The sequence below is a fragment of the Monodelphis domestica genome, chromosome 3, assembly GCF_027887165.1.
Source record: "Monodelphis domestica isolate mMonDom1 chromosome 3, mMonDom1.pri, whole genome shotgun sequence".
Classification (NCBI taxonomy): domain Eukaryota; kingdom Metazoa; phylum Chordata; class Mammalia; order Didelphimorphia; family Didelphidae; genus Monodelphis; species Monodelphis domestica.
Genome location: NC_077229.1, coordinates 305,992,430 through 306,010,376, shown reverse-complemented (window position 1 = coordinate 306,010,376; position 17,947 = coordinate 305,992,430). Strand labels below are relative to the sequence as shown.

Below are 17,947 nucleotides of genomic sequence, written 5' to 3'. Positions count from 1 at the left end.
TTTAGAAAGTGAGAAAATATAATTTGGTTTGTTAAAAAATATTCTTATTCATAGCATCCCATAAAAAGTAACTACCAACATACACAAATCACTTCATTTTGACAAGCTCCTCTAGTCTGGCAAAAAGAAAGTGAAAATAAAACAGAAATCTTGTTGCAGTAAGGGAAATGAAACTCAATGGAAGGTTAAGTTTGGAAGGAGGAGTGTTCTATGGGAAATGACCTTTTATGTACCTACTTCTTAATATGTGTTAGCTATTACTTCTAAAAAGACCTTTCTTTTTAGTACTAATGGAACTGTTGTTGGGCAATTATCAAGTCAGTCAATTGGCTGAGAGCCAAATGAGTAGCTAAAGGGAAGGATGGCCTTATACCTCTAGCAGTGACATATGCAAAAAATGACATGATAATGAACATGAATGTTATATTGCTATTCTGTTAAAATCTTAATTGTAATATTTACAATGCTGACAAATGAAGATGATGAATGAATTGGATACATTTTTTTTATCCTGTAGATACACCTGCATTGATAAAAATATCATATAATTTATGTGCACTACCTTTTATTTCATATATGGCACTTTAGATAGAGAAACAGACTGCCAGTGCAGATCCGTACCAACTCTGAAACTGATAAATTATCAAGAATTTGTTAAGTATCTGCAAAATATAAGGCATTGTGCAAAGATCAGACAAAATGAAGACAAAAATGAAACAGCCCCTGCCCTCAAGAAACTTATATTTTACTGGAAAAAATAACAAGTAGTATATATACATGCACACTTACAACACACATACACACACACACACACACACACATATATATATCTATGCATAAAAATAAAAGTACATTTCACTGGATAGTACTAAGATTGAAAAGGTAGTGCTTGAAAATTTTTGAAGGAAATGAGGTTCTAAGAGGTAGAGGTGATTTTGAGTCCACCAGTTTTCTGGCTCACTGAAAGATTAAAGACTTGTTTGGTTCACACAGCCCACAGATGTTAGTGTTAGGACTTGAACTCAGGCTTCCCATCCAGCTCTCTATTTACTCTGTCACTCTGCCTCTCATATACAGAAACTAGATGTGATCATAAAAATATATAAATTGAACTTTCAGAAACAAACAATATTTTTCAATGATATTTTCATCTTATTTCTAATTTGTTTTCTGTAGATAATTGAGATCCTATCTCTCTAAAACTATTAGAATATATAGAATAATATATAGAGATTTTACATATAGAATTTATAGACTTAGAACCGGATCATATGTTGGAGATCACTGAATCCAATTCCCTTATTACAAGTGAGGAATCTGATATTTATGAAGGATTAAGTGACTTATCGTAAGCATCTGAGGCAGGATTTTAATTCAGGTATCCTCTTAAATCCAACAATCCACCTACCCATTATGTCATGTTGTTTTTTTTAAATTTTAATCAGGACCTGTGATTTTATTCTGGTGGGGGGTTTTTGGTAGAGAAACTCCTTCTAGAAAGAGCTATGCAATTTACAATCTTAGTATCAAAGCTGGAGCCAGCTTAAATAGGAGAGCTGATTGTTAAAATTTCAGCACCTGGGAAATTGGTAAATGCTACAAATCAGGGATAAAGCTGTTGTTTTGCTGATTGTCTAGTTAGACTGGAGGAAATATTAATAATTCAGATTAAGTTTTAAAATATGTCTTGTATCTTTTTCCTGGCGCTTACCAGCATAAACAAACAATTATACTCACAAAACAGTAGAAATGAAAAGAACCTTGGGGAATTTCTATTCCAAACTCCTGAATTTACAAATGAAAAAATGGACATCTACCACCCCAAGTGATTTGTTCAAAGATATAAAGCTAGTTAAGAGCAGAGTCTCATTTGAAATCCAACTATCCTGGATCTTAGACCTGTACAACTTCTACTACTACTACAGGTCTTAAATGTACTTTAAGTGGTCCTTCTTATAGGAATCCCAGAGAATATACTTTTATAAAGAGAAATCAATCTGTAAAGCAAATGATCAGATTTCTCAGGTTTTTAAGCATGTCTTAAAATACAGGTTTTTTACTATGAGAAATACCTTTTGCCAATCACTGCTGTGAAAGCAGGGACCATCTTATCCAAAAACCAGAACAATGCACTGTACAATAATGCTTGCTAAATCTCAAAACCTCCCCAAGAATTTAGCAGTCGATTATATTACACCTTTAGTGACTTCCCTAGTCCTTTAAAAACAAAAACAAAACAAAAATACATTTTTATGAGTCTTGCTCAAATAACGGCAAATGTAGTTTTGGAAATGCATCATCTATTATTATCACTTACCTTGAAACAAAGTGTTGGAAGCTCCTTCATAAGACATAATACTATGTAGCCATTTAAGCCAGGAAAATGTCTCCTCTATGGAACAGCACAAGATTCTTATAGTTGTCCTACTTATCTATTAGTATGATTGCTAGCAAAGTGGTGACTTATTAGTATAAAAAGTACAAGGGTTCTTGTCAGTACTTCAAAATTAGGATTCAATAACCTTAAAAATAACCTGTCAACAGGATGCATAATATTGAATGCTCATAATAATACTATGATACCCATCAGTTTTTCACCTAGAGCTCTCAAAATACTTTGCAACATGTTTTTATTTTTACATGTCAATAGAAATGTGTCTCCTAGAACTTTAATAAGTAGAAGAAAATCCTTTCAGGCCTGAGAGTATTTGAATGAAGTGAAACAGAAGTATCTCTTCCTTTGGAAACAAGTGGTCAGTGATTATTCTTCCTAATAGGATTCTGCAAGTTAATCAGCTTTCTCCTTACATCTCACAGAATTTAGATTAATCACTCAATCTACACATTTGAAAACATTATCCTCCTATCTAAGGATTTGCATATACCAGGGCAAAGGGATCTTTGGTTGGTTTGAAACAGAGCAGGTCAAATTTCCACAGTAGCAAGTCACTTGGCTCTAGAGGATCAGGAACTAGTGTCTCTAAGCTAGGAAATAGAAAAAGGGATGGAGGAAAAGAAGATTGTTCCATCCTCCTTTGCACATGAACCCCTAATCTCTGGCTCTGCTGTTTAACAGTAAAAAAGGCTTAGTTCCCACAGCTCTGAAAGAAAACACAGGAAGAATGGTTAGGGTAAACCTACAAGGCACCCAGTCAAAGAAAAAAAAAACCCACAAACTCTTTAAGAAGAGGCGTAATCTGAAGGAAATATTGGATTTTCCTAAAGATATCGTGTATGTATGTTAAACCATAAATAAATCTAATGGAGAAATAAAAAGAACAAAGCAAGTAGTGCTTTCTTGATACCTAATGCTGACAAGTTACATTAAGAGAATACTTCTAATGGAGTTAAGCATGAAACTCAGTAAGCTAATGGAAAAGAGAGGCTAATGACTCCATTTCCAAATCTGTTTTACTAGGGGACACTCTTTGAGGCTCAGTAATGTTGCTGACACCCATTATAGCAGTACTGTGATATAGACAACTCTTAGAAAATTTATGTGTATGTACTATTGCAAGAAATAGAGGAATGATGTGGAGAAGCTGGGTGGCTCAGTGGATTGAGAGCCAGACCTAGAGACAGGAGGTCCTAGGTTCAAATCTGGCCTCAGACACTTCTTAGCTGTGTGACCCTGGGCAAGTCACTTAACCCCCCTTGCCTAGCCTCTACCACTCTTCTGCCTTGGAGCCAATACACATGGCTCCAAGACAGAAGGTAAGGGTTTATTAAAATAAATAAATGAATGAATAAATAAATAAATAAAATAGGGGCTTGGCTACCCTTGACTGAATAAAAACTGGATTACTCAGAAATTGAATGCCATTTTAAATTACCTCAGCAGTGGTTCAGAAAATATCTAGTTGCCCTTGAGAGGTGTGTCTTGAAAAGATTCACATTAATAAGAGAATACAAAAGCCCTGACCATTTATCCTAATTGGAGGATAGTGTGGGGCGGAGGGGGGAGATGGGAGCAAGGGAAAGGGTCAAAGAGGAAAGGTCAATCTGACAGGGACAACTGTAGTAAAAAAACCTTATAAATAAGCTCATTAGTGATAGGATTGGGGGAAATGCTGTCTTTAGATTCTCTTTTAAGTACTTAATAAAAAATGAGAATTCATTACAGCATAAAGTGGTATTTGAAAAGAATCTGTTGACCTTTCACTGAGAGTAAATATTTTTACTGTTTGTACAGTAGTAGCACTATCTAACTCATTATCCTACTCTCTCCTCCCCACTGTTCCTTGTAACACAATACATGCCTACAACAGATATACTTTTGACTTTATGACCAAATAATCAAAAATTATGAATTAATATAATCTAAATTAATGAGGTTCCCTTGTACAGATATCCAACATTTCATAAACTGTAGAGGTGTTCTTGTGAATTACTGCAAGAACATCATACAGAAAAAGACACAGAAGATCAGTTGCCAAATTAATTTGTACTAAATAACTGGAATATTGGAGAAATAACTCCTAGAAAAGTAAAGATGACCTGACAGCAAGGAATGTGTTTTGGGGAAATTCTCTCATGCATACCTTCTAAGTTTAATCATTTAAAAGAAAAATGTCTTTAGTTTATTTGGGTTTTTATTTTGGGGATCTGGGCCTATATGAGTATTCTCTTTTAAAAATAAATGGAATATATTTTGCAGGGTAATATATGTATAACCTAGATCAAATTGCTTATCATCAATGGGAAGGGGGAGGGAAAGGTGGGAGGGAGACAATTTGGATCAAATAACTTCAGAAAACTTACATGGAAAGTTGTTATTACACGTAACTGGTAAAATAAAATATCTTAACAAAAAAAATCTAATTCATTTATTTGGGTTACTTTTATGCTCTGAGGTGATTAGGATTAGGGCCCTAGAAATTCTGAATGAGTGGATGCAACTAAAAATGAAATTTGAAAAAACATTTTTTCACTCCAAAAGAACATTTCAAGAGAAAAATAAACACTATTAGGATTAGCTTTTGCAACTGACTAACCTGAATACATATATACATACATACATACACAAACACACAAACACACACACACACACACACATATGGCTTATTATTTGAAGAAAACAGAAATTTAGATCAACTTTCAATCTGGAGAGGGCACTGTTTCCATTCCACAGTTTCACACTATAACTGCTTTATGTGATATATCTATGTAACTAGATAAATGTATGTACATGTATATTATATGTATGCTTATATGCAGACACACATATATAAATGCAAAAAGGATACTTCAATTTCACTGGACAGACATGCTATTTTAAGCAACAGATGTATACCTGAAAATTGCATGCAAACTTATATCTTTTTTTATTCCTTCAATCAACAAGCATTTATTTTTGACAGGTTAAAACAATGGATACTAGAGCCCGAGGACTAGCTAAAAGTGTTTCTTCTCTTTATTCTTTTGTTTGTTTCATTTTGAGCAGTATTCTTCCCCTCCCTCCCTTAGTTTAAAAAAGTAGCATGGAAGCTCAATATTTAGAGAAGAATAATTTAGTGAAATGAAGAATCTTTTCATAATGGAATTACCCTTTAAGTTCATATTTGGGGGATTAAAAAGGCTTTATTAGTTTGAAATAGAATTCCCTAAGTACTATTAAGTTTTACCATATTAGTACAGTTACCTTTAGAAAACAATGTTATGTTTTACATAATACAAAGGATCCAGACCAATTTTTCCTCTCTTTGTTTCCTCTCATTCTTCCTTTCTTACTATTTTTACTCTAATTCTGTACTATCTTTTCTGGAAGAGACATGAAGAAAGAGAGGATTTGCATGCAGACCAAGCTGGGGACCTGATCTACAAAATCAAGGTGAAGATTCCAAACAGAATGTTCCCAGGAGAGGCAGTTGGGATGCCTGGCTTGTCCTACAAATCCTCTCTTTCTTCATGTCTCTTCCATACTTTCCTACTTTTCATTGAAACAACCCAACTAGCTCTTAACCCCAGATCTAAAGAGGCTTCTGCCTCCTAAAGGGATATTTTCCCTATGTTAAGGAGTGTTCATTGAAAGCCTGAGTAATCATTTGTACATTCCTCACTTCACACTCATAAACACAGTCCCCTTTGGTTTACAACTATAGTTGTTGCTTACTGAGATTTAGAAAGTAGAATATGAGTTTCTTTTTTGCCTTTGCATCTCAAGCACTTAACACAGTGCCTGGCACATATGTAGTAGGTGCTCAGTACATTTTTGTTAGGTGTTGAGTGACTAACTTCCTTCCTTTCCCTCTTGGGTTGTGTTCATTCAATTCAGCCACCTAATATTTTCCCTCAAAGATGCCATTCATCTCTTGGTGGAAAACAAAATGTGTTATTTGATACATTCCTGCTTCCCAGAGGTCCAAACCTAGGCTGCCTGGCATCCTGCCCAACCTACTTGCATTCATACTATATCAGATCACTATATGTTGCTTAGGTAACTAGCTTTTTTTCCAAATGTCGTTCCTCTTGGGAGACCTCTATTACAGTAAGTATAACCTCCCTTAGATGATAAACTCACCTAATCTTGTGTCTCAATGATGCATTTTTATAAGATATTGGAGTTATTTTACTAAGGATTCTTACAGGACTTGTAGAATAAGCTAATGAAACTACTTTAAAAAAAGATATAAGTGAAGGAGATGTTTATGATAGATCTAAGTAAGTATACCATAGTCATGCAAGTTTGGTCACTAGATTCTTGGTTTTAACCTAAGGCTTAACGTCCCATTAACAGCATATGTTCAGTCTTCATGTTGAATTTCTTGATTTGGTTTTCCATTTGTCTATCCACAAATCAGGATTAACAATGGCTTTGAATTCCATATCATCAACTAAAATTTGATTACATGATTGGTTACCTTGGTTGGTACAATAATTACACTTCTTTTCAGTGGAGGAATGCTCAGTCTATAGAAGAGTGCTGACACTAATTATATTATGATTGGGATCATTCTCTTTCATGTTTTCCAGTATAGTACATTCCTTACAGAACAAATATCAGGATTTAGTGATTCCTAGATTACTTAATGATAAAATTACTCCTTTATCAGTAAACATGTTAAAAGTCTACTGAGTATTACATAATTTTATAAATACAGTGATCTCTCACCTATCTTGGGAATTACATTCTAGAGACCCCTATGATAGGTGAAAATCCATGAAGTAGCAGTTTTATTTTTAATTCCTTATATATATTTTAAGGCTTCATAAACCCTTCCCACTCTTCTATAAACCTTTCCCACACTCTTATTAACCTACAGGCACTAAGCCAATCAGCATCCAGGATACAGAAAATAGCACTGTGGTTGGTTGCCATTCATTCCATCTGTCAATAGTGTGCTGTGAAAAGTGTAACTCAGAGACACAGAATTTTATACACACACACACACACACACACATTAAAAACCTGCAATACAATGAAGTCATGATAAGTGGACTGCGATATAGTGAGGGACGACTGTAATTAGAAAATGAAAAAGTGGACAACACAGCCTTTGCTCCAGAAGATACTCACAATCCATTTGAAGAGGTAAAGTAGGTTGCCATTTACAAATAAATAGGAAATAGCAACAGTAATAATAGTTAGCATTTCTATGGTGCTTAAAGTTTATGAAATGCTTTATAAACATTTTCTCACTTAATCTTCATAACAACCCCAGGAGGTAGGTGTTATTATCCTTATTTGATGGAAGAGGAAACTGAAGCAGAGGTTCAATTACTTGTTCAGGGTCACAGAATAAGTGTCTGAGATCAAATTTGAACTCAGATCTTCCTGACTTGAGGTCTAATGTGCTATCCATTGAGCCCCTAGCTAACTCAAGGCATCCTGAGAAAAAGGAAGGAAACACAAAACAAAGGAATGATCAGGAATACATGTTGTTTTTTTAAAGAAATTAGTTTTCAAATTTGGTCTTAAAGGAAGTAATGAACATTGACAGAGCTTACAGACAAGAACAGCATAAGGAAAAGTTTTTAGGTGGGAATGAGAAACATACACTCAGAGGATAGTAAGAAGGTTGGCATAAAATAGAAAATGTAGTCAATAGCTGACTAATTTGATGAATCATAAAATGATCAGTATGTTGGGGGCAGGTAATGGGGCTCTAGACTGCTTGGCTTTTTAGACTAAATTAAAACCTGTGTTTGAGATAACTTGAGAGCTAGATGAACTAAAGGCAAGGAGAACACTTCCTCAGCTACAGAGTTGAAGCAGAGAACAAGTGATATGGGTAGTGTTGTGGAAATGGAAAGGAAATGTGAAATTTGAGAAACAATGTGGAAGAAGATTCTGCATGACTAAGCAATTGGCTAGAGATTAAAGACAAAGGGAGGAAGAGAAAAAGATAACTGAAATTTAGAAATGAGAAAGGCAGAAAGATATTGTCTTTGACATTGATGGTGAAAGTTGAGAAACCATACCTATTAATGAAGAGGGATGAGGCTATCTTAACCTGTCTTAAGGATGTTGGAGATGTGGCATTTGAACAGTGGCAGCAAAGGCAATAGACAAAGATTTTGAAGTTATCTATGCAAAGAATAGTACCTGGTTATATAAAAGTAGGTAAGTTTTCAAAGAGTGAGGAATGAAGAAACTTAGGTCCCTTAATCTCAATGAAGTTTTTTTTTTTTTAATCCTTACTTTCCATATTAGAGTCACTACTATGTATTGGTTATAAGGCAGAAGAGAACTAAGGACTAGATAATACAAGTTAAGTGACTTGTCCAGGATCACACAGCTAGGAAGTATCTGAGGCCAAATTTAAACCCACTACCTACTGTGTCCAGGTATGGCTCTCTATTACTAATGAAGTTTTTGTAGGATCAGAACTGAAGTTTAGCAAATGTTTTCAGGTTTCAGTTGCCTTTGACAATGGTCATATGAAAATTTAACACTAATCTAAATCCCTGTTCTTTTGAGGTTGCAATTCAACCCCATCCTTTGATTGAATTACAGGAAAACAACAAATATTTTATAGAATTCTTTCCTACCCTATTAATTAGTATAAGGCTGAAGAGGCTACTGTAATGAATTATTATTTGTACCATTTTTACTTTCCCATGTATTCAAATATGCATGATAACAGCCCGAATCTAGATCTGAGAACTGGGTCAAACCCTGTAGACTGATTAATACTACTTAAAATTTTTAAATCTCCTTTATCAGCTTTGGATTTATAATTCCCATCTTGCTTCTACCTCCTTTACTTCTCTTGCTCATCTAATCATTCTCCCTGGTTATTTAACTACCTCTTCTGACTTGTTTCCTAAGAAGACATATTAGAAGTGTATCATAGCTCCCATCTGTTGGGCCTGATATCTCACTAAGCTACTAATCTCACCTTAACACCCACACATTCTGAGTTCCTGGAATATCACCTTTCCCACTCACTGCCTCTTTTCTCTCACTACCCCCACATTCCATTCCATTTCTGCCCCTAACACTTACATGGAACTTTTTAGAAGATTGAAAGAACTAAAGTGAGTTTTAAAAAAATTGGTAGATTTCAGTGATTATTTCTTCCCTTTGCCTTCTCTGTTACCACAGGTAGTAGACTTCTCTTTTTTGAAGATATTAAAAAAACCCCCAAACTTTAGAAATGTCAAATAATATTGGTTAAGTTATAAATTTATAAAAGATTATAAATATAACCGATATTGACCTGATTCTGCCTGACAATAAAAATGTTTATTACAGTTTTGTTCTGAATAATTTTTGTAGGTATTTTTGTTGTCTGCATCCTTCTTCTACCTATCTGGCTAGAAACTTATAAAACTTGTGTCATTTTTAACCAAAGAGAACAAAGCCCCTAAAATTCTTTTTTCCCCATTCCTCAAGCCTGCCCCACCAGAATTTTCTCCCTTTTCTCTAAAAACAAACATGAGAAAATGCCTGGCTCAGCAGGAACTTCTCATTAGCATGGCCAACTTCCCTTTCTTGTAGGGAACTCCCCTAGTCAGAGCCAACTGTGAGCACTGCGGGGGAACCTGTACCTGACTGTACTGATGGCAGCTCAGCTTTGAATCACTCCCCTGCCAAACAGCTGATTAGGGAAGAAGCAAAGTCCCAGCTGCTACTAGGAGAGAGGTAGATGAGTCAGACAAGTTACTTAGGGTACAGACTGCCTTTGGCAGCCATTAAGGGACCCTGAGAGAAGCAAGGACCAGCTTCAAGCAAAATAAGTTATAGGGGGGAAAAGTATCCCTGGGAAACCACAATGTATTTTTGGTCAGAACCATATAAACTTTCCTGGAAGTTTCCTAGGGAACCAGCTCATGCTATGTAAAAGATCAAATCTATCCCTGAATGTCTCAAAAGAAAAAACATTGTGTCAATTAAGAGTTTGACTAAGATTACAAAGGAATAAAATATTTGAAGAAAACTTTTTAACTTACTGACTGAGGAACACACAAGCAAACATGAATGTTGTCAATAATCTCTTTAAATGGTGACCTCTAAATTCATATACTAGCAATATAAGTATCTTTAATAGCTGGATGCAGAAAATTCACTACGATTTCATTTTAAAATATTTTGATTTGCTTTTCAAGTCCATCAAGTTAGTTAAATGCAAATTTCTCCTCCTTCTCCAGGCTTCTAAAAATGGGAAGTATGTTAGAGATATACCTTTTTTTCCCCTAGATTTTTTTATTTAATTGGGAAGGTAACTCCAAATGAGCAGAATTGGATGAGACCAGTGGAGATTTCTGCAACTGCATTCGGTAGTTGTCTAGGGGCAGTGAGATATTAGATGACTTACATGGTCACACAGCTGGTGAGGGTCAGAATCTCTTTTAAGAATATAGGAAATTTGGGGGCAGCTGGGTAGCTCAGTGGATTGAGAGCCAGGCCTAGAGATGAGAGGTCCTAGGTTCAAATCTGGCCTCAGACACTTCTTAGCTGTGTGACCCTGGGCAAGTCACTTGACCCCCATTGCCTAGCCCTTACCACTCTTCTGCCTTGGAGCCAATACACAGTATTGACTCCAAGAAGGAAGGTAAGGGTTTAAAAAAAAAAGAATATAGGAAATTTGAACTTAACTATTAGGAGTTATAGTCAATCAATGAAGGACTTGCAATTTAGTTAGCATGGAGAATTTCCTTCTCTAAAACAGGTCCCAACTCACTAATGATATGGTAAATGTGTCCTACTCGCGATGTTGCCCACGGTTAATAAGTAAATGAGCCTGTGAGATAAGGAGGCAGCTAGGTGGCACAGTGCTGGACCTAGACTCAGGAAGACATCTTCCTGAGTTCAAATCTAGCCTTAGATATTTACTAGCTGTGTGACCCTGGGAAAATCATTTAACCCTGCTTGCTTCATCTGTAAAATGAGTTGGAGAAGAAATTGTAAACCACTTCAGGATCTTTACCCAGAAAACCCCAAATGGGGTTGTGAAGAGTTGGACACAAGGGAAACAACTGAATAACAATAACATGAGAGAGAAGACTTGAATCTGCATTTTCTTGGCTCCAGGTTTAGTACTCAATCCATTATACCACCTGCTGTATAGTGGAAGTAAGGCTAATAATACATAGCACTCACATAGCTATGTGTGTATACATATACACACTAACATATATACACCTATATGTAGGTGTACCTATATACACTCTTATTGGACTCTATTCTCTGCAGTGCTGAAAGTAATTTAGATACCTATGGAAGTGGCACAGCTGTAATACACTAAGCGGTATGTATAGTAACAACCTAAAGGAGTTAATACATCTTCCTAAATGCCTAATTGACTAAGAGAGAGTAATAGAAGCAGTAGGAGAAACAAAGCTCATGAATTCTAGCTTCCTTTTGAGATTTCATACTTGGTTTTTATTTCCATTCTACATATGGGGGCAAAAATGTTTGCAAGTTACCCAAGTAAGTTTCTAATTACTTGATACTTTTTATATCATAAACAGAAATGGAACTCAAGTTTCTAGATTTGCTGGGAAATACTTTATTCTAATTATTTCTTCTCTTGTCCTCAGGAATACATGAAAACATATGCTGTTACAAATACTTAAGTCTTTTCAAAAGGAGTTTAACTGGTTAAAGAGTACTCAGTTACAATGTCAAGTGTAAACAGAGAGGAAAGGACAGAGACAAACTGATAATGCAATAAAGGAGTGCATTCTTTAATAAAGATTTTTAAATTACAAACTGTGTATAGAATATTGGATTATGTAAGTAAGCCACAGGTCTTTCCTATCTCAGACCTCTCCATCAAGCTGAAGAGTAAGAAAAAGTAAGTTATATTACTGTATCTATAGAAATATGCTCAGTAATCATAGCAGTGAATGAGGAAGGAGTGTAGTTCTAGAATACTAGTTTAGGAGTCAGAGGTCCTGGGTTCAAATTCTGTCTCTGGTGTTTACTTTTTGTGTGACCTTGAACAGGTCACTTCATTGCCCTGGGCCTCTGTTTTCTCCTTTTTAAAAATATGCACATTGTATGAGATGCCACTAAGGACAAGTCAAAACACCAATATAGTAAATGCCTGTTATATGCTACATAATATGCAAAATGCTGATGATACAAACAAATTCAAAGATGATCCTTCTTATTTTACAGCTACTTTAGTTCCTAAATCTTAAAACTTCCCTGAGACTTTTGGGACAATATACAAATAACTATAATAAATATGTATAGGATAAATTTGAAATAACCAACAGAGGGAAGGCACTGCATTAAGGTGGATCAAGGAAGGCTTTCTGTAGAAAGAATTTCAGCTGAGATGTGAAGGAAAACCACGACTTGGAGAAAACCAAGAAAACTAGGAGGTGAAGGGGAGGAAGAAAATTCAAGGTATGGAGGACAATCATGAAAAATGCACAGAGTTGGGATTCAGCCTCTTCTAGTTCTAAATCTATGATCCTCTAATTGTGGGATTTATATTTCCCTTTAATGTTTGGAAAGTTATTTAAAGATATTATCTCATATGACCATTGCAACAATCCTTGGAGGAACTATAGGTACTATTGTCTCCATTTTATACATAAGAAATCAGACTAAGAAGTTCAGTGATTTGTCCAGAGTCAAACATGGAGGGAATGCCTAAGGCTGGAGTATTTGCTAATTCCTCATCCAGAACTCTTTTCATCAAACCCTGATCCCTCTCTAAAAAGAAAAATATCCCCCAAAGGATAAAAATTATTATAATTGATTTGTTTATCTCCTACGTATTTGCAGGGGTGTTTTATTAATGTGATATAATGTTAGTTGATTTCCTAATCTAGCATTTAAAATAGGTATTATATCCAAGAGGCTTTATTTTCTTGCATGTTATATTGTTTTCATCTGCAGTTAGCAAGTTCTGAAGAGTGTTCTTTTTTAATTAAATTTTAATTTTTTATTTAAAAAAGTCAATTTCTTCTCCCTTTATCCCCTCATTATGGTGTGGTTGGGAAGAGAAAAAAAAGAGAAAATTCTTGTTACAAAGTTGTATGGTCAAGCAAAACAAATCACTGTTTTGACCATGTCCAAAAATGTCTCCTGTAACATTAGTTTACCATCCCTTTGTCATTAGTTGCTTAGCATGCTTCATCATTGAGCTTTAGGAATCAGGATTGATCCATTTCATTGATCAGAGTTCTAAAGTCTTTCCAAATTGCTCATGTTTACAGTGTTGCTGTCATTGCATAAATTGCTTTCTTGTTCTACTCACTTCCTTTTGCATCAGTTCATGAGTCCTGTGAAATCTATTCTTAATCTGCCTACACTCACTGCAGCCCAGGCCCTCTGATGACAAGAGTGAGGTGGTGATGGTGTCTCCATTTGCTTCTTTAGTATATTCGTGTTAGTTCTCCTGGTTTCTTACATGTTGGCTAAGTTTTAATCAGTCAACAGTGAATCAATAAACATTAATTAAGCTCCTACCATATGCAGGACAAGGCTAATCTGTAGACTGCTAAATCACTAAGCAGGGGAAGCTATCTCAAAGCAATATAATGCAAACACTACTTGCGTTATATAAATATTGATGCAACAATATAATGCAAAGTAATAACATTAAATATGGTAATGATGTGAAAGTATGCTAGAAGGCAATTCAGTAAAGTTTTGAGAAAGGCTGCCAAGCAAATTAAAGTATTCTACAGTCAGCTGACAAGCCAAGGGAGAGAAATGATTGGATTTGACCAAAGTACTTTCTTCATTTACTCCTATAAAGCTACCAATAGCACAACCCGAGATCCTTTGGTCTTGGGACAGTAAGATAAAATGCCCACAAATGGGGAAAGCTGAGTTATGGAAAACTCAAACTTATGGCCTGTAGGTGACCACTATTGATCAGTTTCCTCAGCTAAGGTGCAAGCAGGATTCTACAGTTATCAGCTTTGAAATGACAACAAAATTTTACCATGTGTTTTGTCAGAGTGTGGTAGAGTCAATGAAGATAATGCAGAATGGAAAAAAATCCAAACCTACTGTAATCCCTTATTATCTTCCCATCCCCCCACCCCACCCAACCCCTGCCCCATACACATACACTGTGGAGCTGGACCAAGTCTCATCACACCTGGAATGCCTTCCTCTCTCCTCTCAGCCTATCTGAATCCCTTAAAGCAGCATTAGCAAAGACTTGACACATGCACAGAGCTGGCACTTGGGGAGCTGCTCCATTCCCCCTCTTCCCAGCACCCAAGGACATTTTTTTTTGCAAGTCCTGCCCCTCTGTCCAGAAGTCCAAAGCAAAAAAACTTCCTCTCTCAGCTCTCTCCAGTTAATGGTGGCAACCCACCTTCACAGACAGCTTGAATTCCGCCCCTCCCCCCCCTCCCCCGGGTCACTAGAACTTGGAAAAGGTTTGCCAATGCTGCTTTAAAGTCTTATTCAAGTAACTTCTTTTATGACTCCTTCCCTGATAACCTCAACTCACAGTTATCTTTCTCTCTTCAGAACTCCTACTACAATATCTATATGGCACAGTTTCACATAGCATAATATACCACCTTATTCCCTAATTACAAAGTTTGTTTCTTCAATAAATTTTATGATTGTTTGAGGCAAAGAACTGGTTGTTGTCTTATTCAAAATTACATGTCATAGCTAGGTATAAAAGAAGTGGAAGTGTTTCACTAATTTATGTTTTCTAAATAAGGATTATCCATAAATACTGAGATTTGGTAACAACTGTAATAATCTAGAAAGAGATCATAGAAACTTACACACCAGTAGGATGAACATTACTATTAATAACTAGATCATTTAAGAGAAGTGTAAACCTCAAATTTCCTTAGACTTATAATTGTTGAAAATTTCACCATTGGGATATTTCATACTTGGAAAATTTCTTACTGATAGTCTATTGGAATGGGAACTCCATTGGCATGGGAGGTTCCTTCTCTTCCCTTCTTAAGATTACTTTAGGACAGAAACCCTTTGCTGAACAATGGAAAGGACTTTGACCTATGCTTGAGCATAGAACAGGAATTTCTTTGAGTCTTGATTGATTTTAGAATTGATACAATGGAGATACTCCACCCTATTCAGTCCTAATAAGATTGAGTAAGGGCTGCAGCCTAGATCAAAATTTAATTATTCCAATCTCTACCATACTCAAGTTAACAGGATTTAGAAAGGGCTGTAGCAAAGGAGTATAGATTTAATCATTTGAAAATATGACCTTCAACAGACATGTGCAAAAGCCAGAAACCTCTGGGCGGTCCTGGGTTAAGCGAGAGCCTCCATTGACAGGGAAATTGATGAAGAGTGATTGGTAGATGTGAGGACTGAGGGGAGGCAACTTGGATGGTGTCCTTAAAGATAGGAGGGTCTGGAGACTCGAGAGGGAGGGGTTGTGGAGTTTTTGAGCGGTGTGGTTCCTGGGCTCTGAGGAAGCTTGCTCTGAAGGAAGCTGAAGGTGGGGGCCTCTGAGACTGTTTCTCCATTTTGGACACGTGAGTGAAAGGGACTGATCTCTTTTCTTTGCCCCAGCTATCTAAGGGCTTGGGCCTTTTGGCCCAGCCTAAACAGAAGGGGTAATTAAGCCCTATTCCCTTCTCTCCCCTTTCTCTCTCTATATATATCTCTAATTCCTTTATTGCTCCTATTGTAATTAAACTCCAAAAAAAGGCTGACGGCTGACTTGAGTTTTTCATTTAGGAATTACATAGCTGATTCCTTGGCGACCTTAAATTAATATATATCAGTCTTTTAAAGTGATTCCCTTGTAACAGAAGGAATGGGTATAATACTCAGCATAAAAGGAGAACAGGTATAATTTATGCTAAAGGGCCACAAGTATAATTTATTCTTCTTGTTATTATATATCAATGTCAAGTTTGTGAGAAAATCAATACTTTTGTTTAAAAAAGAGAAAATCCCAAAACAAACATACAATGTATATAATAGTATTTACCTGCAACGAAAATTAGTGAATAGCAACTTGATGTAATTGAAATTCTTCTCTTTGAAATCTCCTCAAGTGTTATATCTGAAACAAAGAAACAACAACAAAAGACTGCTATAACTTTTGGTTTAATAAAATATGTACATATTTGGCAAAATAAACTATCATTAAAAATTTGTCAGAACTTTGGAGGAGAATAATTTTGCATGTTATCAAATAAGCAAAAATAATGGTTTTCTCCTTAAATTTCTACTCAAGTATGTCAGCGGACAAAATCTGTTTTCCTTTAATTTATACCAATTGGTCTTAATTCTGCCTTCTGGAGTCAAGCAAGTTTAACTCCTCTACAACAAGACATTGTAATGAAAAATTGCACCAGAGAACTGTCTCAAACGATGATTAAAGAAACTAATAGAAATACAGACTAAATAGTCATGTAGCAAAAGTAAAGGATGTTAAATAAGTAGCCCATTTATTCCAGTGTGAGGAGATCTAGAAGGCCCCCAAGGAAAACCCAGTCCTTTGTAAAGCAAAGGATAAGAAGATGGATAGAACTATCAAATTGGTTGGTTCTCAATAGAAACTCTCTTACAAAGATGAGATCACAAATCTATTAAATTATCAGAGAACTAACCCTAAGCATAGCCAGTTCCTTCAACCAATTCATTCATGGCATGGCTTAAAATCCCTTCATTATCCTGGCTCCTTTCCTCCACGTTGATTCTAACTCATCAATATTACACCTTTAGCATTGTACATGATATTCCAATGGTAGGCTAACCAGTGCAGCAGGGCTTTTTACTTCCTTTCACTGTGTTCAGTCTGTTTCTGTTAATAGTCAGAGATCTCTTCATTTTTATCTTGGTATCCCTAGAAGCTAGCAAATACCTTGTTGCTAGTAGATACTTAATAAAAATGCTTGTTGAATTTAATGGGAAAAAGTCAATGAGAAATGCCTGGCATATGAGGCTTTCAAAACATGATAGATATGACCTCATATACAACTTAGCTTGCACTTCTCCGATACATTCCATAAAATATGGGAATCTTTATTAAAATTTAATTTGGTTATTTGTCTCTTTGTGTATGAACCACAATTCTCCATTAGATAATAAACTCTATGAGGGAGAGGCCACATTATCTAAACTTTATATCTTTAATAGCTACTGTAATTGGGAAAATAAGGGTGTTTTTAAAACACTGAGAGAAAAAAAAGAAATAATTAGAAGAACAGAGTTCCTTATAGACAAGCTGGACAGAGAAAGATCATTCCAGGCCTTTTCTGGTCAGACTATAGAAAGGAATAAATGGTAAGAGAACACATAGATACCAGAGGAGGTACAAGGTCAGCATCATTAAAAGCCAATTTCTTATACTCCATCCTCACTCACCTCTCTGTTTCAATCAAACTGGCCTACAATTTGTTCCCTACACATAACATTTCACTTTTTGAGATGTTGCAATGAATGTCCCTCATACTTGGAATGGATCTTTCTTCCCTTGTCTCTTAGAATCCCTGGGTTTTCTTCAAAAAAGTTATTTAGGAGGTAATTAACAAAAATTAATGTTATAAGTGGCATAGTAGGAAAAGTGCTGGACCT

General features: G+C 35.7%; 1 protein-coding gene across 5 annotated transcripts in view; it reads right to left on the bottom strand.

The window, feature by feature from the left end:
* Window positions 1-17,947, bottom strand: part of FAM110B (family with sequence similarity 110 member B) — a 222,519-nt gene that overhangs the window by 90,668 nt on the left and 113,904 nt on the right. For all 5 annotated transcript variants that reach the window (XM_007487091.3, XM_007487093.3, XM_007487094.2 and 2 more), the window contains one exon: window positions 16,356-16,430. The gene's annotated coding sequence lies outside the window, so the exon portion shown is untranslated. The remainder of the gene's footprint in view (window positions 1-16,355; window positions 16,431-17,947) is intronic.